The 17334-nt window shown below is 39.2% G+C and overlaps 1 protein-coding gene across 2 annotated transcripts in view; it reads left to right on the top strand.

The window, feature by feature from the left end:
• Window positions 1-17334, top strand: part of BICC1 (BicC family RNA binding protein 1) — a 92612-nt gene that overhangs the window by 48850 nt on the left and 26428 nt on the right. Inside the window, exon 1 of one of the 2 annotated variants that reach the window (XM_014250462.2) lies at window positions 14169-14273. The exons of the other annotated variant lie outside the window; for it this stretch is intronic. The gene's annotated coding sequence lies outside the window, so the exon portion shown is untranslated. Of the gene's footprint in view, window positions 1-14168; window positions 14274-17334 lie in introns of those variants that run through there. 2 annotated transcript variants of the gene reach the window in all.

Genomic DNA, 17334 nt, shown 5'->3' with positions numbered 1-17334 from the left:
CTCAACATCCTTTTTCACCCTGTTGTAGTTACTGTTCCTTTGGAGTGCTGTTAATTGTCTTTTAAAGATTTATACAGTGGTATAAAGGCATGAGTAGATTGCCAAATTCTAAATGGTCAGATGCTATAGTTCCACAAACACTTTCCAAAATGGGATTTTCCCTCTCCCCTTCCTAAACACTGAGCTGTCTTGTTCTTGTTGTCCAGCCCTTTTTGCTTTGCTGTCATTGGTGCTTGCATGGGGGACCAGGGTGGCTTAAAACTAGCCATGGATAATTTTTGCTTTTGGAGAGGGGGTGTTCTTCTTCACTTGGTAGGTGTCTGAACCCTAACTATATGTGCTGATGTGTTTCCCCATCTGTATGGATTTGGAATGCTTAATGCCTTGGAAGCAGGTGAATGTCACATTACTCACAAGCAGTGCTTTGTGGATGGGTATTGAAGGTGTTCTTTAGGAGATGGGTATATGGGAGTCCAGATTCCACCTATATTCCTCATTCCTTTTTATTTCTAAATTTTCCCTCCCCTGTGTCCCTTTGTATTCCAGCAGCCATAAAGAGGTTATGGGATATGTGTGTGCTCAGAATGCTGTTGAAATAGCTTTTGGTTAACAGCCACTATAAGAATCCCTTCAGCTCTTGGAAACTTAGTAGCTCTAAGCAGGAAGATGGCCAGAGAGTTGGAGCAGGAAACATTTTGGGAAGGTATAAAAGGTGGTATGGGGAAATGCAAGATAAATTGAACTTGGGGAGCAGGTAGAACTCTGGGATCTCTTCCACCATTTACTTTTAAAAAGGACTTCTCTTGCTCTTTTTTAATTCCTCCCATATTTTCATTCCTCTTCTGTCTACTTTAGTCTCCAGCTCATTTTTTTTATCTGTATCATATTCTGAAGTTACTAATTTATTTATTCTCTTTCTCTCTTGAGCTGCTGTTATTTTATGTTACCTCTTCTCTTATTTGCTGTTTCTGGCTTTGTGGCTTTTTGTTTTGCTTTTGTTTTTTTCTGGTTTTCCTCTCTTATAACTGATGCATTTTATGTTGGTCAATAAAAATCTAGTCCATGTCTGTTTATACTTCTTTCATTTGATTTTATTTTTTACTAATTCTTTCATCTTTTTTAATAACTTCAAAAAATGTAAACTAGTTTCTGTTATCAAAGCATTTCCTACGTGCTGTTTTTCATTAGCATATCTCAAACACAAGTACAGAGCATGTCAAATTCATATCCAAGGAGACTAGCAAGAAACAAGATGGCACTGAAGGCACTGGAAGGAAAGCAGCAATAACTAGCATTGGGCACTGCTGGAATTCATTGCCTGGCAATTTGATTTCTTACTTTTCATTAAACTTTGCCTTTTGCAAATAATCTTGCAGGCCAAGTGCAACTTGGCTGTTTGAATTTTTGTTGCCCTCTTTGCATCCTATGCTGTGAAAGTAATATGCACAATGAAGTTAATAACTGTAATATCACACTTGAGAAGTGAAGAGAGACTTCAGCCAAATTATTGTACGTCATTCTTGTACCTGAACAACATTTCAATAAACATGGGAAGCACTTTGCCTGTTTCAGGAGGCATTGTGATAAAAGCTGGAACTCTTCTTTTGTTAAAATAAATGTCACTGCATAGTGGACTCAAGGCCAAACTTGTATGGGAGTTACAGCCTTAGATATCTAGAGTAAGCTAAAACATTTGTTGTTTCAGACCTCTAAATCAACTTCCAGTTGTTTCCCAGTACTGTGATAGAAGCTGAAGTTTTTCTTTTCAGATGAAACAGGGAGGGAGAACGGTGGTGTCAGGCTGTGTGGCTTTAGGAAAGTGTGCAAATAAGTTGCCAGGTTATTTCTTCTTTTGCCATGGGCTTTCTGATAAATCTTAAATCTGATTTTATGCTTTTCAGAAAATTTATTTTTCTTTTCAAAGTACCTAATTTTCGGTTTGTCCAATACAATGTTTTTTGAAAGGAGTGTGGCCTGCTTTTAAAGCTAAACCTCTAGCAGTAAAATACCCCAGGAGCTGTTAATATGAGTAGTTCAGAGTTGTGCCTGCTAGTTCAGTGTCCCATGTGCGAGCACTTCATCATTTACACACATGTTCCACGGAGGAATTACATCACTGCTTAAACACCAGTGCATCATAAGTTATGCAGTGTTGCTCTTGGTACTGCAACTGAGCTGAATCCCATATTTGTACAAAAGTGAGACTGTCACACAGGAATTCCACACTGCAAAAATCCCACCTCAGACTAATGGATGAGAGTAGAATTTTGTCAATGTTCCTGTCCAAACCCAGTATTTTATTATTAAATATCAGTGATGATGGAAGAGTTAATACCTTGCACAGCATCATTATCTAGGAGTCTTGTGACCTTTAAACATCACTGTAACCTCTTGTAGCATGTCTAGAAGTCTCTAGAGTTTCCTTCCCCCCAGGAAATGCCCAGCCAACCAAAAACCACAACCCCAAAAACTCCACCAAAGCAAAACAGCCCCAAGCAAAGCAAAGGGCTCAATGAGGCAGATGTTGAGAGCCTTTGAGTAGAGGGAAAAGTACTTGTGTGCTATCAAGTGGGTTTGGACCCTTGCTTCAGGAGATTCTCATTACATTGAGAGTATTTTGTAGTAAATGGGAAGTTTAGTGGAATTAGATTTCTCTGCTTTTGGTTATTGCTGGGATTGCTGAAATACTGAAAGGATTTTGGTCTATGACACTAAATTTACATTACATACTTAATCTTTTTCTAAATGCCAGGTGGCTTGCTGTTCCTCAGATGCTGGCATGTCTGCAAAGTGCAATTATATAACCTGAAATTTCCCCAAGAAATTGGCCAAGTCCTAGTTCAGTCAAATAAGCATAAAAGCAACTAGAAAATGCCTAACAGTTTAGGCAGTTTGCTTCTTTGTCTTACCTAATTCCTCAGCAGATAATGCTGTGCTCTATGTGGTCGTGTGCATATCTTCACTGAAGCAGTGGTGAAGAATTGGAAAATTGTAACAGGGAGTTCCAACAGGTGGAGCTCCCATCCTTGGAAGTGTTACAAAAAAACCAAAAACAAGCAGTCATGGCACAGCTTAATTGAAGAGGTGGTGTTCGAAGGCTGGACTTCATGATCTTGGAGGTCTTTTCCAGCCTTAAAGATCCTGTGATTCTATACAAAATAATGTTAGGATCACCTTATTTTTTAGGTCTTTGGTGTTTTCTTTAAGGCTTTACATATATGTTACTCCTTCTTAATGTAGTTGCAGCCATAAGAGGTTCTTAGTGGTTTCCTTAAATGACTTCCTTCTTCTGGGCCAAAGAAACATTAGTAATTTTTTTTTTTTCATTTTCCCCACTATATATATATTATGGCTGATCTTTATTTTGTGAAAAAGTGATTTGGAGCTAGCTGTATTGTGGAAAATCAGCAGAAATTAAAGACTGCATATTTCAGAGATGTTTTAAGTTGCATGAAAACATTTTCTAACAGAAGCTACTTTTCTTAGTTACAGTTGATTTTTTAATTCTTTCAGTATAGAAGTGAATCCTGCTACTTTTCTAAAGACTATGCCCATATAAAGTGTGGGGTAAAAGTACTCATGTTAATATGATTACAAGTCCTCCTATAATTTCATTCACTTCTAAAATTGCAATTTCTTCATTTGTAGCCACATATAACCTCTAAAGGTGCATTAAAATGTTGTGAATAAATAGGAAACAGAACTTCATGTGCTGGAATTGCTTGTGTGCCTTCCACTACTTATCTCTGTTGCTGATTTATCAATCTTAAAGGAAAACACTCTTTACTGTAAATTACTGCAGAAGGAATTGATATTTTGTGTTCCTGTAAATGCAGCAAGGCACTGAGTTTTATTTTGCACCTTTATTTCATCTTAAATGCTGAATCAGCCCCACCTGGGAAGGTCACACAGCATCCCAGGACTACCAAGTGCTTCAGACGTGTTAACGAACCAAGGACTCTAACAATGGCTTTTCATAGCTTGGGTCAATTCCTGCTCTTGACCTACTTTCATATCTTTGTGTGCTGTTTCTGGTTACAATAATTGTAGCTTCTGCTGTTCTCACCAAAAAAACCCCAAAGCCAAAACAGATCAAGTGAATGTGGGATATAATCAACTAATTTTCCTACCCTAAATTTAGTGCTATGAATAGCTATTTAATTGGTTTAGAGCTTTAAGCTCTAATTAAAAAAAAAAAAAAAAAAAGGGGTGGGGGAATTAATCAGGCCCTTGGAGATCTGCGGTGATATGTGTTTTTCTGACAAACTTGAGCTTCTCACCCACTCAGATGCTTTTGAAAATTGTGCCAACTGCCCTGAAAGGCTATACCCCAATTCTTAGTAGGAGCCAAATGTGTTGAGCGATGACTCTTCCTGTTCCATGGTCTTTAGCTAGGGATGTAGTGATGCAGAGAAGAGAGCACCTCAACCCCTGAAGTGCCTAGATGCTTAAGCACTTACAGAGGTAACTTTTATATTAGATCATGATCAAGGTTTAATTTATTTAGTCTCAGCACTGATTTCAGTGTGCACATCAATGAAAGTGTTGGCTCAACTTGCCCAAAGTCATCCCACAGAGTCATTCTTACAGAGAAAGCAATGTACTTTATCCCAGCTGGAACTCTGTCAGCCACTCAAAGGCTGCTGCTGCTCCAAGGTTTAGGCCCTGACAGAGCTTTTGGGTGCCTTCCCTTGCTCATGTGCCACCCCACCCTTAAAGACAAGGAAATAGTGCCCTGTAATAGTGCCCTGTCCGTAACTGATGCAGTGAGGTGAGGGAGGTGCTGGTTTGATGGTGCTGGGGGCACCTGTTCCCTCAGGAGAGGAGCTTTTCACCTGGTTACACAGCAGGCAACAGAGAGGTGCTGCAAGATGGGCTTTTTCACTTCATCAGTCTTTTCCAGAGTCTGTAAATGGAAAGGGAACCCCACTGCAGCAGTTTGAGACACCTTCATGTAGTAAGAGTAGGCACAATGATTTTTGATCACCAGACCCCAGGACAGCCTTATTCCATTTGTTGTGAATAATGATAAAGGTGCAATCACTTGGGCCTTTTGCAAGCACTTGGAAAGGCAAGACTGGTAACTACTTCTGCTAGAAACAAAATCAAGGGAGACACGATTGTTTTCACAGCTGGAAAACAGCACAATTGTGGTCTTCTCTCTCTCTCCTGCCTTGCTGCATGCTTCCAGCCTGTCCCCTGCCTCCTTAGCTCCCTGCTAGGCAGCTCAGCCCTGCAGCCTGGCATGCCCTGGTGCCAGTCCCACTGACGCAGGGGGCATTCAGGGCTGCTGGGTTATGTGGGCCAGCACTCTTTTGTCAGTAGAACTTTTCCTAAAGCTCTTTATTTTTGGTTCCCAAGGTATAAAGTTGTGGGTCTGACTTTTATACCAGTTCAGCAAAGGTTTTCTCAAAAATCTGGGCATTTAAATGCCTTTTCCTTGTTGGTGCCCATGACAACAGAACCATTGGTTTGGGTATTCTGTGTCAGCTCTCTGTGTGCAGCAGAATTCCTTTGCAGCTCTTATTTGACCTCACTAAAAACAGGAAAAAAGATTCACCCTGTTATGCAATTGTCCAGCTAAGAACTGTGTATACAAGTAGATTTCTTAAAAAAAAAAAGTTCATATCTTAAAAGTAGATGAATTGCACATATAATTTTGCAATGGAATTGAAAGCTGCTCATGCCAGGAGATAAAGGGTGCTCTGCAATGTTTCTTGAGAATGCTGGCAGTATTTGGGGAGGGGGGAGCAAAATGGTTTCTTATCTATGCAGTTGCTTCATAAAATAAAATTTCAGTCAGATCTGGTACATGGTCTGAGAAATTACAAGTTTTTTCTGTTCCTTAGAATGGCATTAAGCTTATTTTTGTGCTTGACCTTGTTGCAGCAAAACTAATGCTATTTGTATTACTCTAGTACTTTTTCCTTTAGAGAAGGGGTTGTTCATCCTCTTGAGTATTTTTCATGAGAGAAGATGAACTCTTGGTGTTAAGTGTCTGTAGTACATTTTTGTTCTTTTATCACCATGTCCTTTTTCCTGGATTTGGTTGGAGAAGTGTTAAAGAAGGGCAAGTGTCATGTTTCATCTTTTTTCAAGTATCAGTGTTTCAGTGTTTCAATCCTAGTGGTTGAGAAGGCATAAAGGGATGTTGAGAAATTCTTGCTGCCAAAATAATGCATTATTGTATGCAAATATCTGACACTAAATGAATAACTAAGGGATGCTAGTTTCAACACACCAATTATGCATTAAGCATTTTTCAGTGTGTGGCAATGATATGTCAGGTTAATAAACCAGATTTGAATTCTTGTTTTGATTTGGAACAAAAAGTGGCTTGAATGGAGGGGGCCAGAACCCTCCAACTCTCAAAAGCATAGAGAAACAAAGATACATGATGGAAATCTATTTAAGAATCTTGTTACAGTTTGGAGGGAAAAAAAAATCATATGCCCTTGAATATTACTGGTGAGAACACTATATTTTATACTTTGAAGCAATTATATCTAATATGTGATACTCTGTAGTTGACCAAAAAATTATAGTATTTCCAGTTTCTTGATACAGTGTTTGTAAGAGCCTTCCCCAAGGAGACTTTCCTGCGGATGGGAGCGCTCGCAGGTAGGGCTGGCTACTGCATTCTTCACTCCAATCCTGATCAAGTTCTAGAAAACTTCTGAAATTACATGAGTATCATCATCTCCCTGTAAATTTGATGTGTTACCAGTAAAATTCTGATATTTTTGTGTGCTTTGATTTCAAGCATTCTTTATACTGTGCATTCTAAATATAGACAGAGTCCATGCTAAAGACCAAGTGCAAACTTACAAAACCATCATTGATAGCAATTCCAGTCTCTTTAATGACTTCCTCTGGAAACTGTAATTTGAATCCTGTGATTTTCCTGAAGTAGCAGTAGGAGGGAATATCTGAAAAATAGTTGTAATACAGTTTTCAGAATTTTAAACTTTACATCTGTACAAACTTAACCTTGTATAAAACTGTGCTGGTCATCTAATTCCTTTATTATTTGGGAAGGCTAACATTTTCTGTAAATAAGTCAAATCTAAAGAGAATCCCAGGCATAGCTAGTACTCTGGTGACTTTATTGGTCCAGATTTTTAATGTTTAAAAATTTTTGTGTTTTTCGGGAAATGCTTGTTGAGCACTCTGGTAGTTTTGGCTTTGGAATTGGTTTTGTTTAGCTGGGGAGACCAAATCCATCTGGCAGTACTCACCAGCCACGGCCAGTCTCAGAGGGCTGTTGGCAACATGTTCTCCCTGTGTTAACTCCTGTGAAAGGGAAAGGCAAATGAGCTCTTGTTAGTGGGAACAAAGCTGTGGGAAAGGACAGAGTTGGGAATGGAGCAGAGACTTCCAGAGAGACACTGAGAGGAAATGAGAGGCTGATGTGGAGACTGAAGCCAGTTGGAAGGAGGTAGGTGGGATGGCAGGAAACGTGAGGTTAGAGTGGGAGTCCTAAATGAGGGTTTTGAAAGAATAAAGAGCATAATAAAGAGTTAGTGACAAAGATGGTGTAAAGATAATGGGAAAATAGATGGGAGGTGCAAAGGAGGAAGATGGTGAAAATGCATATTCCAAAAAGTGGAGGGGAAGATTACAGCCTTGTGTTGATCGGTGTCTGGCATGAATTTCCAATATATATCCTTGTCTTGGAAATTAGATCAGACACAATTCTGAGGTTCTTACTTAATGAATATCCTAAGGAAAATCTAGGAAATGCTACTGTATTGATGTGTACTTTCATTACTGTCCTAGACCAGTGTCAGTGCCTAGATTCAGTGTCTAGCATGTCACTATTCCCATCCGATGTTTTTGTGCAGCTTCCATGAAGATGCAGTTTTGATGGCTTCAATTTAAATTTATTAAACATTTACCAGATATCTTGTCTTGCATCAAAACATATGTATGACTTAAAATACCAGGAACCCTAAATATGATTTCTAGTTCATGGGAGCTGAGGATATTGGCAATTTCAACTGAAAAATCATGAAACAGAATTAGAATGTGTGCAAGTAAACCAAGATGGGAATAAAAAGGATTAATTTTTAGTGCAGCTTTCATCCACCCGATTTGGTTTGTGTCCAATGCAGTGTCAAATAATGTAAACTTGTTTTCGCAGTGCTGAGGAGTCTAGTAGCCAAACTGAAAATGCTGGGCTTCAGGAAAGTGTAAGCTGTTTTGCTGTGTTGGCTTAAAGTCCTCTAATGCCAAACAGCTCCCACTGAGATTTCCAGCAGTAAATCTGTAGCCATACCATGTGCAAAACTCATTCCTGTGTGTAGTTCCCCTCTGCTGTTCCTACTGCTCTGAGTGCAGTGAGCAGCAAAGCTCATGTTCAGCTCTCCTGCCTTCGGGAACTGTCATGTGAAGGACTGCAAATGTGAATTGACTTGCTCTTAGATGCATGTTTGGTCACATCAAAGAAATCTGAATTGGCAGATTGAACGTGTGCTTTCTGTGAGGGAAAGAAATACTGAAAGTGGCTATTCGTGTGCATAATTTTATTTGCTTCTTGTGGATTTGCTTACTGAAGAATGCTGCAAGAAGGAATCCCTGTAAGAATGCCATGACAGTGTATACAGTGCATTTGGGAGGGGAGCAAATTTTGGATTCCATAAGTAAAGATGGAGTTAGTTCCAGAGTGTTGGGGTTGGAAGAAAAAGAAACCAAAATAAACTACTATAGAGAAGGCCATTTATAGCATAAATTATTGGTAGAATGCCAGATAAAGATAAGAAAGCTATGACAAAATGGGTTATGCTGTTAATCAGCTGACTCATTATATTGAAAATTGCTTCTTAGCAGTGTAAGCAGCATATAAGCCCAAAAGAAGAAATTGTCAAGAAATAAGAGACTCTTGGCCATTTCCTCTTGTTCTCTTGTCTTCCTAATGTACAGTGACAGACACAGATATTTTTTTCATATTTTTTGCTTCTTCATCTTCTGTTATTTTTGCAGATAAGACTTTAACCCCAGCCATTGCCAGCATCAGCAGCAACTGAAAATGAACATCTGGTAACTTAGAATGCCTAAACTGCAATTTCTAAATCTGTGTCTGCAAGTGGTGCCCTTTGCTGTTCTGTTCTCATCTGCTGCCAGGGAAAAGATATGGGCAAGAGCTGTGGAGAGAGGTGGTGCTGTTTACTTCCTGATATTAAGATGGGTTTTTGTTTTCCCAACCTCTTTCAGTTGCCAGTGCCTTAATTGCCCTAATGACACTTTTCCCTTGCCTTTGCCTTTTCCCTTGCCTTTGCCTTTTCCCTTGCCTTTGCCTTTTCCCTCACTCTTTTTACTTTTGTTTTGTATAGGCAGGCTAAAGATTATCCAGAAAGAGTAAGGTATGTGCTGACTAAAATATTGACATAAACCTATACCCAGCATTGGCATTCAGGACTTAGGTGCAGCATGGGGAGTGCTGGGTCATATTTTGTGGTTTTTTTCTAGTGTTTGCTGGTAATTTTTGAAGTAACTCTCATGCCTGGTATAATATACAATCTTTTAATGCTGGTTGAAATTTACGCAGGTAAAATCAGTTGAAGGCAACTTTATGAATAGGACATAAAATTATTATTGATTGAGTTATCAATTTTTAGGGTTTTTTTTGCTACACTTGTGAGCTAGAATTTGATTTTGCTGCCATTAATGGAAAACTTGTCTTCTCCCACAAGTATTTAGACAGCTAAACTGTGGGGAAAATTTTCAGCTGACTTGTGTTGTTTGTCCACAGCTGTTGTTCTACATATTCCTGATTCAAATTGGTGGGACATGAAATATTTGTAGGAGATGGCTGGAAAGGGGCTGTAATTATTTTTTCTTTAGAGAATCAGTTACTGGAAAACTAACACAGGGATTTTCAATTTTTTTCTTCCAACTGTGGATGTAGAACTTGAAACAACAATGATTTTCTTTGATTTTTCTCAGCATTTCAAATGTAACAGCACTGCCATCGTTTTTCTGAGTAGACATAGTCTCTGTCCGGAGGCCCAAACTTCCTATGCCTCACTATCTTCTAGCCTAGTTTTTTTAATAACTTGCCAAGAGTGACAAGATTTGCGTATTTTGCCATTTAAAATGCATGCATGCACATGAATTATCCAGTTTTTCTTTGCCAGTGGCTGGTCTCCTCAGGGAGAGATGTAAAGGTGGAAAAATTCTGCTGTTTTCTATTTGTTTGTTTGGCTTGTGAATATTTGAGGGAAAAAGTCTTTTTAGTTTAAATATTTCTCCAAGTATTCAGTCTAGGTACTCGGTGCTAAGCTTCCTAATTAACCTGCGGAGTACCTGTTGCAGATGAAGGATTTCTTACCTCAGTGCAACTTTGTAAATGGTCAATAATTTCTGTGATGTGTTGCTGAGACAATCGGTCTGTAATTGACTTAGAGATTTAAAGTGAGTCTCTTGCTGACATTGTGTTTATTGTTTGGAGTGCCAGATTAATTACAGCATGTATTGTAGTTGCTATATTATGACCTCCATCTGCTTTTTATTAACTTTCTCTGTAAATGAGAAGCTGTCAGTGCATACTGTTTCTTATATTCTGAAGAAAAATTTCCCCAAACCCCACAATTGTGTACTTTAAAAATTAAAGAACCGTTGTGTTTAGATCACAAGTTTGTTTATTTCTTTTGTTTCTGGAGCAGCTGACTCAAGCATAGATGACTCCTCCTTGTTTTGCAATAAATAAATGGACAGAAAGACCATCCCAGGCCATTTGAAACTCTGCCACAGGAGTTCGTGTTGGTTCTCTCTGATCTGAGCAGTCAGACACGCACAAACCCACAGCAGCCCTTGTGCCAGCAGCTGGCAGCAAATCCCTCCTTTACTGGAGTCACTTTTCGGAGCCTGCAGACTGCTGCCACTTCAGCAAACAGCCCCAGCCGTTAATTCTTCACGTGCAGGGTAGGTGCCAGGCGAGAAGGCTTTGAAAGAAAGTCACGTTTGCTTGAGCCTTTTATCTCGTTTGTGCTCAGCTGGCCAGTGTTGCTGTGCTGGGGGAGTGTGTGCCTGCAGCCATTAGGGCTTAAAATCATGAGTTTGTACTGGCTCAGAGGAAGATGAAATGTATTTATGGTCACGCTAGTGAATGTTTTAAGGAAAATCTAAGTAGTGAAGGAGCCAGCAGTACTTTGTAGGCCATTGTACTTTAACTACACTTACACAAGAATGATTTGAATTTTCGTCATTCCTGTAGGAGTAGGAAGATTTTGGACTTCTGTGTTTTTGATCGGGGCTTGCTGTGTTTTCTGCAAAGAACAGATTTGTTTACACTTGGCCAGAAAAGGGAGGGGTAAAATACAAACACAGTTGTAATATGAAGGGAATTATCAAGGGGCTCAGCATCCAGTGAGTGTGCTTGGCAGTAACTGTAGTAAAACTGAAATTTCAGGCCCTGGAATGCAGTAATATAAACTTATTGCTGTAATTAAATTACTTGAGAGTACAAATTTGTCATGATCTTTCAGTGAAAATTGGAATTAGTTAATATATTGGGTTTGGATTTTTAGGAGTTTATAGCAAGCAGATACCTTGCAATGTACTCTGCACTGCATTTGCATGTAAACTGTGTTCCACTCTGGTGCCCATCTTTCTATTTAAACTCAATTTTTGGGACACAAAATGCAGTTTCTCAAAGTGACTGCTGAAATTCACATTGCAGAGATGCTCAATAGCTGATTAATTTCACAGAGGTGAGTTTTGCTCTTAGTCTAATAATGGGGAGAGACAGATGACAGAAGTGGTGCAGAGAAAATTCATCTGAGAACAGCACAGGAATGATTTCTTGATTTGAAAGGCAATGCTGGACATCTTTCAGGTGTTTGGTGTTTTTATTTCTCAGTATATCACAAGGAAGTTACCCTTACAGAGGAGTGTTTACCCACAGTGTGGGCAGTGTTTGCTTGCTCTGGGCCCCTCCCTGAAAAGAAAAGAAAACTAGATGTTTTTAAGTCACTGTTCTTCAGGAGATGAAGGTTCTCTTCCCAAATCAGCTGTGAACTGCCTGTTATACTGGTGAAATTAATTTAATATATGTGGATAAGAACCTTTTGATGTAAGGTATACAGGTATATATCTGTATATACAGATATATATCTCAGATAGATATATATCTCAGAGTACCATACACATATTGCCAAGCTAAAAGCTAAGAAATGGTCAATTATTACATTATTAAAATGTGATTTGGTATTCACATAATAAACTGTTGGTGTAAAAACATCTAGAAAGTTTTAGTATTCAGAACCAATTGTCACCAGATGGATAATGTTTTTGTTGATCAGGTGCATCCCAAGTGGGTTTAGAAGGAAGATGAAAACACTGCTTTCCTTATCTCTCTATTTGTCTTTGTCTTCCTGGAGACTACAGCCTGCACAGTGGTGGTGCATGGAAAAAGCCAATACATTGCCATGCTGGCTGGAAAAAAAATGTATACCTTGTGCTTCTAAAAAATAATAAAACAAATAGTCACAGTCAGTGGCAGAAGTTTGTTGATAATATAGTAATTTTTGAGTCAAATTTTATACACTTAAGATCATGGTAAATTTAAAATATGTATTGATTCTTCATATTTCAAGCCCAAGATGTAGAGATGGGTATGTGTTAATGATCTAACACTGTCTCAGAAAATTACAGCCTCAAAAAAGAGTTCAGGAACTTTTTCTTATTTAGTATCTGTTGTAAGCAATGTAATTAATGTCTGGTACATGGGAAGAAAAACTAGGCAGTGAAAGTTGTCTGCTTGTATTGGAGTTCCATTTTAAGAGCCTACTAAGCCCTTGAATCAGTATTCCTGTGGACTCTCAGACTGAAGTTTTACTGGGTTGTCATCATTTTCATCTAATTCATGTAGCTGTTACTACTTGAATAGCTCTCAAGAATACAGTTTAGATGATTCTTTACTGGACTTGCCATTTTTTTCTTTGTTTAGAAAAAAGAGAGCAAAGAACAAGTGCTACCTGTTGACCGTGTTCATCAGGAATACAGTTGAAATACTGTGTAAATATATAATAATTTGGGCAAGGAAAACTTTCCTGAGGAAAATTCATTTCACAGAGTGTGATGCTAAAACAGGGAAAGTAAAGTATTTGTAATGGTGATATATTCTATGAACTCTCTTTGGCTTATCTTTGTCTGATGTCCTGTTGGGAGGCAGCTGTTTTTATCTTTCTGAAAACATTTCATTCCATCCTGATTCCCAAGAGGACGGTTCTGTTTGTCCTGCTCACTCAGGCCTATATAGAGTCTTAATCTTTGCTGCAGACTAACTGCATCCTCCTGGTCCAGCCACAGAATTCATCCTTTTGGTGGCTGTGCCCAAACCAGCTCTCACAGCAGGATGCAGTCAGAGAATCAGACATTAAAAGGTGTGGCAGTAGCCAGGGATTGGATGTGGGAGCACTGCAAGGAAGGCTGAGCCTGAGGCGTTAATTTAAGATTACGAGTCAGATGATGTTTTTTGTTTTGAAAAACATAGTCACAAGGACTTTTTGAGAATGTGTGTGAAAAAGTATAATTATCTCATGGCTTATGCATCAGAATTGCAACCCTGAGTATGAGTCTATGTCCAGTGAAGATACAGTGGTGTTATTTCTGATAGGAATGTTGTGGCTGTTCTCTAGGTCTTCTGTTAAGCTGATTTTACGGTACTACAGCTTTTTTCTTCTCTGTATATCTTATTTTCTTCCCCAGGCATTGTGATTGTGTCTGTGTTTTGAGATGCAATGGCAACAGATAAATTTAAGTCATGAACTGTGAATTTGTTCGGTCTGTGCTGAAAAAAATAAGCCATTGCAGACTTTGTGTCCTGCTGAGAGATTGCCTTGCTTAGGGTGGCTTCTTGGGCTAAAGGCTGAAGATCAACTGCCCAAGGGCAGAAGGGCTGCATGGCGTGTGCCTTTTTGTGGCTGACTATATTTGCAAAATGTCCCTAATGGCTCTTTTCAGAAGTAAAAAGGAATTTAAGCTAATCATGGTGGTAACTGAAGTTGTGTAACTGAAATGGCGTGTCTTGGTGATTACAATTAATTTATTCTCATTTCTTCTTTTCAGGTTTTCTTCTCCACCTTGGCCTTCCCCTTCTCCCTTGAAATCTGGTCACTTTTCTGTTTAAATTGCCATATGATCTGTTACCTCTTCCTTGTCTTCCCTCTTTGCTTATGCTTTAAGAGAAGTCTTTTCAACTTCATTTCCTGTGTCAGTGGTCTGAAATCCAGTCATCAATAGCTTATTTCTCCAAACATAATATTGTACAGGTAATCTATTTTTTAAAGCTTATCTGATGTTTCTGGCTAATTTTCACTTAATTCTGGGCATTTTGAATTTTCAGTGTTCTGCTGTGATGTTTCAAAGCTGCTAGGAGATCCAAATGTGGGATTCAGCTATGATTCATGTTCAAGTGCATCTCATTTCTTTCAATTTGTGAGACTACATCCAACAGAGATTTCACTCTAAGAGCCATTTTAAGTAGCCTCTTGCAGATATTGACATTTTCTTTTGAGCTACACTGAAATCTTTGAGAAACAAGATTCTTTTCCCTGCTCTACCAGGTGCTGTGCTGCATTTCTTTGGGTTTTTGTGTCTGTAAGGTGGGTGTGTTACTGAGTCTCTACTGTGTGAATATCTGTGTATGTCTGTGCATATCTGTGTATGTATGTGGATATAAGTGTATTACTGTAAATGGTGAGAAGTGAGGAGGGGATTGCTGGCTGCACATCAGGCACTTGTTACAGGGCAGGGTTGAGAAGCGGTGTTCTGCTGGTTAATGCTCCTCAGGTGACAGCATGGCAGCAACCAAACCGTAACAAGAGTGAAGGGCTGCGTGTAAACTGCCTTTCCTGGGGAGAGCAGAGTGCAGGAACAGTGCAACAAGTGTTTGCTTTTCCTCAGCTTCTTTCTCATGTCCAGAGTTGAACAGAAATTCTTCTAAAAACGGTTTGGAGTTAGGTGGCATTAATGGGGAAAGTTAAGAGTGAAAAAGTCCTGAGGAGACAAAGAGTCTTTCAAATGTGTGTGCACATATAGGCACTGGCTCTAGCTCCTCCCAGGGACATTTCATAAACAGTTGTTTGTCCACAACAAATAGATCCCCCAGAACACCCAGAGCCTCAGGATATGTCTCTCTGAGGACACTGTTAATTGCTTGCAGCCCATGTTGAGTTTTATGAACTTCTGGGTAGGCTTTTGATCATGTCCAAGTTAGCTGGGCGAAATCTCGTTCATAGAAAATGATGCTGCAGTCTAATTTCAGCTAAAATGAGGAAAAAAGATGTGTGTTGTTGAGTGATACCTCTGAGAAAACTCAGGAGTCTTCAGTAGGAAATGGCTCATTGCTTTCTGCCTTAATACACGAGCAGCTTTTTCCTGCAGTGGTTCAGGCCCTGGGAAGGAAGAGTGAGTGCCCTGAGTTGTATTGGAGAGGGGATAAGGATTCTTTTAGACTGGCAAGCCAACAGCACCAAGTGCACAAGTGATGAATTTATTATTCAGTCAAGCTCTATTGCATGTGCCCTTACTCCTGAGCATTTGCTCTGCGCTTTTAGCCTTAATGTTGCTTTTCCATGGCAATAGTTTGAACCTATTTCAAGTCTCTCTTGGCTATTAACAATCATCTACTTTGGTGAGGGAATATCCACTCCTAAAACTGTACACACAGTATTTCCTAATATATTTATCAGCATTAAATAAATTGTTCAAATTTAATTATCCTTTCTTCCATATTAATAGGAAGATTTTTTTTACCTTTTCGCTTAATTCACTTGTTTTATAGGTCTATGTTTCTTCATCTTGTTGTAGAGTGATCAATTGCCCTTTCAGATGAGGACCACCTTCTATGTGTTAATTTGTTGGGGTTTTTTTTTCCCTTTTAATTTCTCACATAGCTTAGTGTGTTTTTGTTGGTATGTTTGGGACAGACACTCTCATAACTTGTCCCTTAAAAATGCTGGGTCTCTTGAGTCTTTTTGTTTGAATGGCTCAAGTTCTGTAATACTCTCAGGCTATTCAAATCTTAATCAGCCACTCTTAAGAATGACTGTCATCTGCCGTGGTGTTGCCCAGTTGTCTGGCTATTTTTAGAGTAATGGCATTTTGGTATTTGTGTTACTTAACTTAAGGCTGTTCATCCTGTAAACAAGCTGGATGCATAGCTGCGGTCTGAAGAGCTGCCCCAGACACTAAATGTAACACTTGAATTTCAGGAGAGGCCTACACAGTTAAACAGCTTCAATATCTGAGATATTTATTGTGTGGCAGAAGTTGGCGTAGATGCCTTTGCACTCGCACAAACATACTTTTGCATGGAAGAATTTTGTTTTGTTTACTGAAGTGTTACACACAATAATAGCAAAAAAGCTGGAGGCTTGCTGGTATAGCTGTGGACAAAGACTGGGGAGGTGAAACTTTGCCAAACTGTGGAGTGAGGAATCTGAGGATAGGAGCAATAAAAGACCACTTGAAGGTTGGAGTCTGGCAAAATTAAGACTCTTGAGAAAAATTTCCAGCAGTGTCTGTTGTGTAACTTTAGCTTTCTATTCTATGTAAATATTCATCCATTCTTGAGAGGGGGGGGAAAAAAGACCTGTTAATTTTTTTTCTTTTCCATTCCTTAGGAAAAATATACTGCCCTTCAAAATTGATGGAAAAAAAATGATTACTATATAAGGGCATTTTTAATAGTTTGCAAGACACTAATCATGTTATTTCTTATGGATTAAAACCTTTTTCAGGGTCTGATACTACACTTTAAATAAAGCGTTAAAGTCTTATATGCCTCTAGCACACAGACCTCTTCTGAAGCCTTTGTTCTGTTTGCAAAGCTTTGGTGTCTCATGTCTTTATTTATAATAGGCACCTGTTCTTTGCTCTCTCTAGTTTTATATGGAGCATATCCCAGTTATATTGGGGGGCTTTAAAAAAAAAGGTGACACACCCCCCCCACCCCCCCACCCCATCCCCCCCCATGAAAACATTTATCAAACCTCATGTTCCTTAGGGATGAGGAATGACATAGCATCACCTGGACAGAGTGGGGAGTTGGTTGGCCTTGTTCAGTGGGTGGTATCCTGCCAGCCAGGGCTGTGTGCCGGTGCCATCGCCACATGGATCAGTGGGAGCATGACTGGAGTGCTGCTTTGTGCTTATCTATACTGTCAGTACCAGACCCATGTCCCACTTGTTACAGTTTTGTACCTGACAATTCTCTTCACGCTTGGGAGGGTGCCATGGATATTTTTGGGGGCTTTGACAGTGCATTGCTGCCATCACACCTGTAGGTATTTCAAATATTAAATGTAAAGCTTTATCCAACCAAGATTT

This window comes from Pseudopodoces humilis, chromosome 9, assembly GCF_049639895.1.
Source record: "Pseudopodoces humilis isolate 2021_Gansu_Grassland_sample_001 chromosome 9, ASM4963989v1, whole genome shotgun sequence".
NCBI classification, from domain to species: Eukaryota; Metazoa; Chordata; class Aves; order Passeriformes; family Paridae; genus Pseudopodoces; species Pseudopodoces humilis.
Note: the sequence above shows the minus strand (reverse complement) of the source record. Positions and strands in the feature narration are given on the sequence as shown.